The sequence below is a fragment of the Elephantulus edwardii genome, unplaced genomic scaffold (assembly GCF_000299155.1).
Source record: "Elephantulus edwardii isolate Elephantulus edwardi_28Jun2011 unplaced genomic scaffold, EleEdw1.0 scaffold00084, whole genome shotgun sequence".
NCBI lineage: Eukaryota > Metazoa > Chordata > Mammalia > Macroscelidea > Macroscelididae > Elephantulus > Elephantulus edwardii.
The window spans coordinates 9668573-9676519 of NW_006399834.1; positions in this window are offsets into that span (position 1 = coordinate 9668573).

Consider the following 7947-nt stretch of genomic DNA (forward strand, 5'->3'; position numbering starts at 1 on the left):
TTTTTATTGCCTTCATTTTATTGATTTCTTTATCATATTGTTGCTGTTTACTTTGATCCATCCATGTTTCTGTGGCATCTCTATGGGAAGGACTTTCTTTTTCTTGCAGCATTGGTCTTCTTTCTACCAACTCCTTAGTTTCTACTTTTCTGGGAATGTCCTGATCTCACTGGCATATTTGTGGACAGTTTTGCTAGGTACAGTATTCTCAGATGTCAGATGTGTTCTTTGAATGTGTGATATATGCCATTCCACTCTCTTCTTGCTCACATGCTTTCTGCTGAGAAATCAGAGCCTAATATTCTTTCTTTTTCTTTTTAGATTACTCCTTTTTCTTTAGCTCCTTTCAGAATTCTGTTCTTGTCTTTGATTCTGGCAAATTTGACTATGATCTGTCTTAGAGAGGGTTTTCTTGGAGTCTATTCTATTTGAGGTTTACTCAGCTTCTTGGCTGTATATTCTCTCATTTTTCATGACACCTGGACAGTTTTATTCTAGTAAGTCTATGATTCTTTTCAGTGCCTTTTTTTTGTTTCTTCCTATTCTGGAATTCCACTTATACATATTATTCCTCTTGATATTATCCCACATTATTCTTAGGGATTCTTCATTTTCCTTTCTTTTTGTTTCTGCTTTTTGCTTTAGCAGATCAGTGTGGAGTGCTTTCTCTTCTGTTTCACTGATTCTGTTGTGTTCCATCTTTCTAATTCAATTCATCTATCCCTCCAATATGTTAACAGCTTCTGAAATGTTAGCCATATTAAATGTTCTTTTGAATCCTGTAGCCAGAAATTCAATCCATCTTTCTGCCTCTAGGAAACTGGCTCTGTCTTGATCACTTTTATAGGAGGTGACATCTTGCTTTAGGCCTTTGTGGAGTTTGGAGTTACCTGCTTCTCTGTGCAATTGTGGTGCTCCAGTGCATGGTTCCCCACTGAACTGGGTCATTTGTAGTGTAGCCTCCAAGCACTTTCCTCACTTCTGGATTTAAGGGCCACAAGTGCCTAGAATGGCCATTGATGGGGAGTCCATGTGTTCTAATCACAGCTGGGCAGTGTCATAGGACCGTTTCCAAGCCATCTCCAGGTTGCTTCTGGAGTCTTAGGAAACAAGTACTTTGCCAGAGGCAGGTAAGGGCACCACTTCCAATCCTAATTCAGCCAGGGAGAGAGAGAGACCTCCAGGCTCACTCCCTGCTTAGGTCCATCCCTGGCCAGAGGTAGATATGGCATCACATTTCTGCTCACTGTTGTAAGGGATAGAGAGAGCATCCAGGCTCACTCCATGCTGGGGGTGAGAAGCTGATGGGGGGATTAATGTAGGCACAAAGTTCTGCCTTCTGTTCACTGCTGCCAGGGTGCATCTTAGTTTTTAAATTGATGTCTCTGATATTTAGAACATTGGAGATATCCTTGAAAATAGATTTCCCTAGAGAAACATATCTTTTTATTTCTTGGCTGCTACTGGTGCCATAGATATTGATTGTAGATCTACCAAAATGAAATTATTGGCTCTCTGCTCTTTGTTGATCCAGATTGCCCTCCATTCTGGTGTATCACCACCCACATCCCTGAGACACAATGGTGAAGGTTGGAGTAAATGGATTTGGCCACACCGGGCACCTGGTCACCAGTGCTGCTTTTAACTCTAACAAAGTGGATGTTGTTGCCATCAATGTCCCTTTCATTGACCTCAACTACATGGTCTATATATTCCAATATAATTCCACCCATGGCAAATACAACGGCACTGTCAAGGCTGAGAATGGAAAGTTCGTCATCAATGGGAAAGCCATCACTATCTTCCAGGAGTGAGATCCACTAACATCAAGTGGAGTGAGGCTGTTGCTGAATATGTTGTGAAGTGCTCTAGTCTCTTAACAACCTTGAAGAAGGCTGGGGCTCACTTGGAGGGTGATGCCAAACAATTAATCATCTCTGCTCCTTCTGCCGATACCCCCATGTTTGTGATGGGAGTAAACCATGAAAAAGTATGAAAACTCTCTCAAGATTGTCAGCAATGCCTCCTGCATCACCAACTGCTTGGCTTCCCTGGCGAAGGTAATCCATGACAACTTCAGCATCGTAGAGGGACTCATGACCACAGTCCATGCCATCACTGCCACCCACAAGACTGTGGATGGCCCCTCTGGAAAGCTGTGACATGATGGCGGTGGAGCTGTCCAGAACAACATCCCTGACATCTACTGGTGCTGCCAAGGCTATGGGCAAGGTTATCCCTGAGCTGAATGGGAAACTTACCGGCATAGCTTTCTTTGTCCCCCCACCCCAAATGTGTCAGGTATGGACCTAGCCTGCCATCAGGAGAAAGCTGTCAAATATGATGACATCAAGAAAGTAGTAAAGCAGGCATCAGAAGGGACCCTCAAGGGCATCCTGACTAGGTTGTCTCCTGTGACTTTATTAGTGACACTCACTCTTCAACCTTTGATGCTGGGGCTGGCATTGCCCCATATGGCCACTTTGTCAAACTCATTTTCTGGTATGACAATGAATTTGGCTACAGCAACCAGGGGTGGTCAACCTGATGGTTCACATGGCCTCCAAAAAAAAGAGCTCCTTAGAACACCAGCCCCAGTAATAGCACTAGAAGAGAAAGAGGCCCTCAGCTGCTGGGGAGTCCTTGCCCCAACTGAATCCTCCACACACTGAGAATATAAAATCCTTGACACAGTTTCCATCCAGTTCCCCTAAGAGGAGGGTCTTGGAGAGCCCATCTTGTCACGTACCAGCAATAAAGTACTCTGTACTCAGTCAAAAAAGAAAATGAAATGGTTTATATCAATCTTTTCTCTGTCTATTATGATGTTGCCAATTGTTCTACTGGTGAGGATTTTTATTTTCTTGATGTTGAGATATAATCCGTATTATTTTGATCTTCTGCAGTGTTTCACATCTTCTTTACCTTCTGCAAACACATCTACATAACACAGATTAATGATGAATTTTCCTCCAATCCAGATGCCACATTCTTCTCCATATATATCTCAAATAAACACGCCTTATTGCTGTTGAATAGAAACCAACTCATAAATGACCCTTTAGAGGCTTTTCAAAGGCTATAAATCACATAGGAGATGGCACATCTTTTTCTTTGGTGGATTTGAAACCACCGGTGGATGCGAATCACTATAGAAACTAGTAACACAACTCCCTAGAAATATGCCAACAGACCACTCTTTATCTTGTTCAGCTTCTTGTATGATTTTCTCAGCATGATGATTGAATAAATATTAAATAATACAACCCTCTTGTACATTATTCTTTATTTAAATCATGCAGTGGTTCCTTGTTCTTTTCAGACAGTTGTTTCCTAGTCTATGTATAAATTTCACTGAACACAATTAAAAGGGATTCCCAATCTTCTCAGTGTTAGCCATAACTAATTATGCTCCACACAGTCAAATGTCTCACAGTCAAATGTCCTTGCATACTCAGTAAAACAGAACAAATTAACTTCCCAGTACTATAGGCAGTTTAGGAAACAGCTAGTAAGAAGCTTGTCTTCAATCAACAAGAAAATGGTTTCTGGACATTCTGGCTGCTTTGAAGCAGAGTGGTTTTGCCCCCTTATTCCAGACTCTAGTTGAGCCCACAATCCATTCAATTCCTTGGTTGCAGCCTGATTAGACCCTGAAACAGAGAATGCAATTACACCATGTGTGGCCTTCTGACCTATAAAACATGTAAGAAAATTAATGTGTATTGTCATTTTAAGTCACTGAATTGGCGATAACGAACTAACTATGCAGTATAGAAAACTTCAGTGGCTCTCTCTAAATATTGGTAATTTTTTTACAAATTTTCCTTTCTTATCTCTACTTTTAAAAATTTTCCAAACTTTAGTGCTATTGTTGCTTTTAAAATCAACAGATGTTATTTTTAAGACGTCATCTATATAAGGGGAAAATATTATTAAATATTAACAGAATTGGTACATAAAAATGATCCACATTTCCGTAACTAATCCTGAATTTTGGGGGATAAAGATATTTTTTTAAAGCACACAGTGAAAATATAGTACTAAGTTTACTCTACATTTTTTGTTTTCAAAATTGTCTTAACAGGGTTTTTTTGTTGTTTAAGTCATGTTAAAGTAGACTGTTTCTGAAATTTTAAGCATTCTAAATTTAATAATGCCTGCTGGGAGAAAAAAAAATAAATCATACTTTTAAATTTTCCTTTCCAATTTTGCCCAACACTTAAAAAGGAAAGAGTTTTGCTGATTGTGACTAAATATTCTCATTTTTAGAGGCTTTTATGTACTTTAAATTCTGTTAGCATTTTAATTTCACTTTTTTCCAAAATAAATTCCAACCTACAACAGAATAAAGCGAATTCTAAAATCAACCAAGTGAGAAAGTGTCACTGCAAACAGGAAGAACTTTGCAAACTAATGCAATATCTCATATGGCTTCTGAACCTAAATTTCCAGAGTTATAATGGGAAAAATGTAGGAGTTAAGGGGAAATACTGACAACTGAAACCATATACATAACTTCCTGTCTACGACAAGACTTTACTATTCCACTGTCTGCATTAACATAAACTTACTATTCAGGAAACTCTTTCTCAGAAAGGCAAAATTTTCAATAGCTATTATTTGTGTCAGAAACTTCTCAAAACTCCATTTACTTAAAAATTTAACTAATCAGTGTCACTAAAAAATATCCCATAAGCATATCAAAGGGAACTCTGTTGGCCTAGTCCGTAAGGGATTGCACTGCTAATCTATAGGTTTCTTGTTGTTGCTGTTGTGTGCCTGTCATCCAATCGGGTCCAAATCATAGGGAGCCTATGAAAGAAGATCTGAAACCTGCTCTACCTTATGCCATCCCCATCATCTCCAACACACGTGAAGCCCTTTGCTACAGTCACTGTATTCGTTTATTTTGTCGAAAATCTTCCTCTTTTTCATTTTTTCTCTACCTTTCCAATCATCATGTCCTCCTCCAAGGGCTTTATCTTCCTAACATTATGCTCTTACTCTCCTTGCTTCCAAGGAGCTTCTGGTTTCACTTTCTTCATGGCAGACCTGTTTGTTCTCTTGGCAGCCCATAGAATATTCAGTACTTTGTTCAACACCATAACTCAAAGGCATGGATTCTACTGACATAGTGTAACATTCTCCAACTTTCAGATATATACCTAGCAAGCAGTTGCTTCATAAATCTAAAAAGTGAGGGAATGATGGTGACCTAATGGTAAGAAGTTATACTGTCAACCCTACGGCCCTTGGTTGAAATCCTCCCATTACTCTGCAGAAAAAAGATGGGCTATATCTGACTGTGCTATTTACTGTCTCTAAAAACGGACTAGAGATGGACAGCTATCAATTGGTTCCAACTCAATGAAATGTAACAACAAATTGAGAAGAACATGGTTTCAATTCAGTGCACCTTAGTCTTTAAGCAGAAATCATTTCTTTTTTGGTTCTCTGGATAGTTCCCTGACAGCAGGGAATCCAAGTAAGATGGCATCAAGGATATCATCCATGAGGAGAGCAAAAGTTCACTACAAAGACAGAGGAGAAAGAAAAATACCAAGATAGGTATCAGAAAAGATGCTAAAAAATGCACTGGAGTGTCAAGAAGTCAAAATAAAAGGAATACATGCTGAGGTAGAAGAGCAGAACAGAAGATTTCAAACATCAGCTCAAGAAGACAAAACAAAGTATTGTAATGGAGTGTGCAAAGAGCTGGAGTTGGAAAGTAAAAAAAAATTAAAAACTTGCTCAGCATATCTCAAGCTGAAAGTACTGAAAACCAAATTTAAGCCTCAAATTGTAGTACTGAGAGATGCTAAGGGAAAAATCTTGGATGATCCAGAAGTTATCAAAATAAGATTAAGGAAATATCCAGAGTTACTGTACAAAAAAGAACTGATTGAAACACACATAAAAAAAATTAGGAAGTAACATATGTGATAAAAAGCCAATGGGGGTAAGAGAAGTTCAAGCTACATTGACGACATTACAAAACAAATCTCCAGGAATCAGCGAGCTACAAGTGACATGTTCCAAATAACAAATATAGACATGCACTTGCTCACCAGTATGTACCAGGAAATTTGAAAGAGAACTATCTGGCTGGAAGAGAACCATATTTATTCCCATTCTCAAAAAAACGAATCCATACCGCAACAAGATAAAGGTAAGCAGTCCAATCAAAAAATGGGCACAGGATATGAACAGACACTTCACCAAAGAAGACATTCAGATGGCTAGCAAGCACATGAAAAAATATTCAAAATCCCCAGCTCTAAGAGAGATGCAAATCAAGACAACTATGATATGTCCTCTCACTCCAGCCAGAATAGCAAAATTTGACAGAACAGCAAGCAACAAATGCTGGCGAGGTTGTGGAGAAACTGGAACCCTTATTCACTGTTGGTGGGAGTGTAAAATGGTGCAACCACTGTGGAAGATGATATGGCGCTTTCTCAATAAGGTGCAAATAGTGATAACATTTGACCCAGCAATTCCACTACTGGGAATATACCCCAAAGAGACCATAATAACATCAAAGCAGATATATGCACACCCATATTTATCACAGCTTTGCTCACAATAGCAAGGAGTTGGAAACAACCTGAGTGCCCATCAACAAATGAATGGATAGAGAAGCTGTGGTATAGTCACACAATGGAATACTATGCTGCATTGAAAAACAAGGAACTCATGCAATATTATTCAAAATGGGTAACCCTGGAGGACATTATGTTGAGTAAAATATCTCAGTCACAAAAGGACAAATACTGCATAGTGCCACTGTTGTAAAACAGGACTGACATCGGGGTTAGAGGGAGACTAAGAAAGATGGAATAAATAATGTATACTGCATTGAAACAGATGAGGGGAAAAACTGTTTAAAAGGGATATATAATTAGGTATTGTTGTCATGACAGGAGTCCAGAATGAAGACTGCATAGTGGAGTGGACCTGGGGGGAGAGATTGTAAAACAATGAAAGAATTTTTCTCTTATTTTTCAAAGAGAAGAGTGTACTGGGGCAGGGGAGGGGTGGGCAGGGAGAAAAGTCCAACAATGAATGAATGGAAATCCAAAGTCTCTATAAATTTTCATTAAATTAGTGATAATAAAAAAATTTTAATAAAGAATGTGAAAGTTATCAAACAATATCATTAATAGCATAGGCAACATTTTATGGCTGAAGATTATAAAAAAATGACTAGAATAGTACATTGACCAAGAACTGCCAGATGTTCAAGCTGGGTCTAGAAGAGGTTGTAGCACCAGGAACTGTCACTAGTATAATTATGATTGAACTGTAAAGGTGAGGCATGGTCAGGAGCCCAGAACTCAATCTTCTTTAAGCTCCAACAGGTTATTTTGGCAAAAACATATTAATAGTGGTTCCTAACAGCTGGTATGGATTTCTTACATAAAAGTCTATTAGCTACTATTGGCAAACTGGGCAGAGCTTATTTAACCAATACTGTCTTAAGGATACTTTCTAGAGTTAATTTTAATTTATTAGCTTCCTATCTCCGAACATGAAATTATAAAGGTATTAAAGACATAAAATTATGAGGTCAAATTAACCATGGGATTTCTTGATTACTTTCCTTTCTCCCCTAGCTTCTTGATGCATTACAAGAAGACTTCTATGGGTTCAAGAACCATAAGAGAGCTAGACAATACCCCCCAAGTCATTAGAATTTCTCTCCTGCGAAGTTTATGAAATATGGCTTGTTTCCCAGTACAATATTGGTGGCTCAAGGAGGAGCATTGCTGATTTTTTAATTTTATATTGATTCACATACAAAATTTGTATGCATTGCATTTCATTCATATACATTTATATTTGTTCCCATTCCAAAGAAAGGTGACCCAACTGAGTGTGAAAACTACAGAGCAGTGTCATTGATTTCACATGCAAGCAAGATTCTACTGAAGATTATCCAAA